The 4,303-nt window shown below is 44.6% G+C and overlaps 1 pseudogene; it reads right to left on the bottom strand.

Moving 5' to 3' along the window:
- Positions 1-753: 753 nt before the first annotated feature.
- LOC130835014 (polyadenylate-binding protein 4-like) lies at positions 754-2,670 on the bottom strand (annotated as a pseudogene).
- Between the last annotated feature and the right edge of the window lie 1,633 nt (positions 2,671-4,303).

The following is a 4,303-nucleotide window of genomic DNA, read 5'->3' as shown; positions in this document are numbered from 1 at the left end:
TTCTTTTTCTTTCTTTTCTTTCTTTTTTTTTTTTTTTTGTGGTATTTTTGTCTGATTTTGGTATCAAGGTGATGGTGGCCTCATAGAATGAGCTGGGGAGTATTCCTTCCTCTGAAAATTTTGGGAAGATTTTCAGAAAGACAGGTGTTAATTCTTCTCTAAATGTTTGATAGAGTTCACCTGTGAAGCCATCTGGTCCTGGACTTTTGTTTGCTGGAAATTTTTTTATCACAATTTTAATTTCAGTACTTGTGACTAGTCTGTTCATATTTTCTATTTCTTCCTGGTTCAGCCTTGGAAGGTTGTACCTTTCTAAGAATTTGTCCATTTCTTCCAGGTTGTTCATTTTATTGGCATATAGTTGCTCATAGTAGTCTCTTATGATCCTTTGTATGTCTGTGGTGTCCATTGTAACTACTCCTTTTTCATTTCTAATTTTATTGATTTGAGTCCTCTCCCTTATTTCCTTCCTTCCTTCCTTCCTTCCTTCCTTTCTTTCTTTCTTTTCTTCCTTTCCCCCCATCCCCTTCTTTCTCTTTCACACTGTCTGGCCATATCAGAACCCAGAGAATATATTCTTTTAACTGAAAAATTCTAAGCACTTCTTAATTGACCTTTTGATACAGAATGGCCTATTAAATTTGCAATTTGTGGTTCTTGGTGTTGAGGTCCATAGGACAAGCTAGAAAGTTTTCAAACCTTGAGCTGAAATCCATGAGGGTTTATTTGGCTGTTGAATTGGTTTGTCCTTGTCTAAGAGGTAGCAGCAGCAACAGTGCCCACCTTCTGGGAAGCTTCTTTCTTGGCACAGTGAACCTCTACGACCACCACAGCTTCATCTACCTTGGAATGGAGAGACTCAGGGGACTCCAGCATGTGTAGCAGCTCTGAGTTCTCAATCTGCAGGAGCATCCCTATCATCTTCCCAGCCAGGTTTGAGTGCATCATATGGATGAGTGGAAACAAATGTTCACCCAACATCTGCTTCTGTTCCTGGGGGGGGGGGGTGCTGCAGCCAATGTGGAGGCAGTCAGTGGTTCCAGCCCCTGCACATGGACCACAGGCTGGAGTTCCTGCAGGGGCTGGATGGCAGGGTGAGGGCTGCGGACACAAGACACTGGACACAGCCCAGGGAAGAGAAGCAGCAATGGCAGCATGAGGCACTAAGTTCTGCACAGCTATGGGAACACATACAGACTGGCAGATGTCAGTCAGCCCCTGCTGGGCAGCACCAGCCCCACCAAAGTCCATAGCCAAGTGGTTTGGGCACTCACACCCAGTTGGAGCCAGATGGTTAAGAGCTGGACGAGGCCCAGACTGGTCTATAGTACTTGGCTTTCCTTGGAAGGCTTGAGGTGTCCCACCTTGCTGCCAGCATGGATTAGGCCTCATCTATGCTAACTGGTTAGGTGTGTAATATGGAGGTCTTCCCTGAGCCTGTGGAACTGCTGGCACGAAGTAGCCCCCAGCTGCAGGCTGGAACTGATTTAAGATGGCATTTGTGGGGAGCATTCTCATCCCGGCCACCCACTGCATATACTGGTTGGTCAGGTGAGCCTTTCTCTCTTCCTTTCTCTGGGCCAGGGTGACATACAGTGGCTTGGAGTCCACAATGCATCTGTTCATCTCCATGACTGCTTTGGTTGTCTCTTCAGGGGATGAGAAGCAGACAAAGTCAAATCCTTTGCTTCTCCCAACCTCCAGCATCACCTTAGCACTGCTTATTGATCCAAAAGTAGAAAACTCTTTCCTTAACTTCTCATCATCAATGGTGTCATTCATGATCTTAATGTAGAGATTCACTCCCCAATAGTAGCTAATTCTCTAGTGTTTCAGCTGTTCAAATTTCCTCTTTAACTTGGCCTGCCATTCCACTTTCTTCTGTGAACAGCCGATGAAAATGACTTTCCCACTGATTTCTTTTCCATTCATCTCTTTCATGTCTTCATTGGCATCCTTGTGCTTTTCGTAACTCACAAAGACAAAGCCTTTGGATTTCCCACTGGGATCGCTCATCACCTTGACACTTATGGTCTTACCAAACTGGCTGAATAGCTCTTTCAGACTCTCATCATCCACCTCTTCCCCAAAGTTTTTGATATAAACATTGGTGAGTTCCTTGGCTTTGGCTTCAAGCTCAGCTTCCCACTCTTTTTGAGATTTGAATCTGCCCATAAACACTTTGCGGTCATTGAGGAGCATGCCATTCATCTTGATGGCCTTGTCAGCAGCCTCCTGGGTCTCAAAGTGGACAAAGTCATAACCTTTAGAGCCATTCTCATCACACACCACCTTGCTGGAGAGAATGTTTCCAAAAGCAGAAAAAATATCATAAAGTGCCTTGTTATTTATAGATTTGTTCAGATTCTTGATGAAGGCATTTCCCACACCAGATTTCCTCAAAGAGGGATCCCACATGATACCAATTGGCTTTCCCTTAATCACATCGAAGTTCATGTGATCCAAGGCCCACTCAGCATCAGCCAGCTGCTGGAAGTTGACATAGGCATAACCCAGGGAGCGGCAGGTAATCATACCATGGCAGACCTGCATGGATAGCACAGGCCCCTCAGGACTGAACTTTTCATACAGCGTAGCCTCAGTGACAACAGAGTGCAGGTCACCTATGTACAGGGAGGCTATGGGGTAGCTACTGGCCACAGCATTCATCTCCCCAGCCCCCGCCACCCCAAACCCACCAGAAAGACTTGTTAAAGGGACCACACAGGACAAAGGGGGCTCTGCTCTGGGCAGTGAAGCTCAGAGAAGCTGGAGTTGGCTCTGAGGGTTGGAGAGGAGTTTGGGGATGGCTTGGAGGAAACTGCCAAACTGCAGACAAAAGTCTCTCAAAAACAATATGGCCCTCCCTGGGAATTTGTAATTTTCAGCTGTCCTCGTCTCAAGCTCCCAATTTCAAAAAATGAAAAAAATCAAAATGGGACTCCCCTCCAAATTACAAAAATTCTTCCAGAGGCAACCCAGTGGTGCCCACAGTGGCCTCAGGGGGGCTCATTTCTCTATAAGTATAGGCCTCAGGCTCCTGGCATTTTAACATTACTGCAACTAGGGGAAGATGGAAACCAAATATTTGTCAGTACCAACTTGGCAAGCCCTGATGGCCCCAGCTTGCAGCTGCCTCCCACACTGGAATGTCAAAGAGTGGAAAGGACATGTGGTGCATGGAGTCCTGCTCTGGGGGCGTGGAGGTGAAGGGGGCAGTGAGGGCAACAGGCACAGGGCTGGCATGTGGTACTGGGGTTGGAGGCACGTGGACAGCTCACCACCAGACTGAAGAATGGGACCCACAGACACCCAGCTATGGTGATGGCAGCAGGCAGGCTGGAAGCATGCAAAAGTGACTTCCCTGTGGGTTCTCTGAGGAGGATTCCTCCCTTCCTCCCTCCATCCCTCCTTCTTTCCTTCCTTCCTTCCCTCCCTCCTTCCTTCCTTCCTTCTTTCCTTCCTTCCTTCCTTCCTTCCCTCCTTCCTTCCTTCTTTCCTTCTGTTTTAAAGCATTTTTGGGTTTCATTTTATTTTTTAAATCTTTTCCCCTTCTTTTTTCTTCAGGCTACTAGACCCAATAGCAGTGGAGGCTGTGGTGACCCAGGGTAGAGACTTCCTTATTTTCTGGTTGAGTCCGGCTAAAGGCTAATCAATTTTGTTTATATTTTCAAAGAACTGGCTTTTAGTTTTGTTGATCTTTTCTATAGTTTCTTGGTCTCTATTTCATTTATTTCTGCTCTGATCATTATGATTTATTTCCTTCCACTAAGTTTGAGTTTTGTTTGTTCTTCTTTCTCTAACATGTAAGGTTAGGTTGTTTATTTGAGATTTTTCTTGTTTCCTGAAGAAAGATGTATTGCTTTAAACTTCCCTCTTAGGAACTGCTTTTGCCATGTCCGATAGTCCCATACGTTTTGAATCATCAGGTTTTCATTGTCATTTGTCTCTAGGCATTTTTTGATTTCCTCTTTGATTTCTGCAGTAATCCATTGGTTGTTTAGTAGCATATTTTTTAGCCTCCATGTGTTTATGTTTTTTACAGTTTTTTCTTGTATTTGATTTCTAATCTCATACCATTGTGGTTGGAAAAGATGCTTGATAAGATTTCAATTTTCTTAAATTTACTGAGGCTCAATTTGTGGCCCAAGATGTGATCTATTCTGGAGAATGTTTTGTGTGCACTTGAGAGGAAAGTGTATTCTGCTGCTTTCAGATGGGATGTTCTATAAATATCAGTTAAGTTCCTCTAATCTAATGTGTCGTTTAAGTCCTATGTTTACTTATTGATTTTCTGAGTGGA

The sequence above is a fragment of the Hippopotamus amphibius genome, chromosome 13, assembly GCF_030028045.1.
Source record: "Hippopotamus amphibius kiboko isolate mHipAmp2 chromosome 13, mHipAmp2.hap2, whole genome shotgun sequence".
NCBI classification, from domain to species: domain Eukaryota; kingdom Metazoa; phylum Chordata; class Mammalia; order Artiodactyla; family Hippopotamidae; genus Hippopotamus; species Hippopotamus amphibius.
The sequence above is the reverse complement of the archived record's forward strand: the minus strand, read 5'-3'. Positions and strand labels throughout refer to the sequence as shown.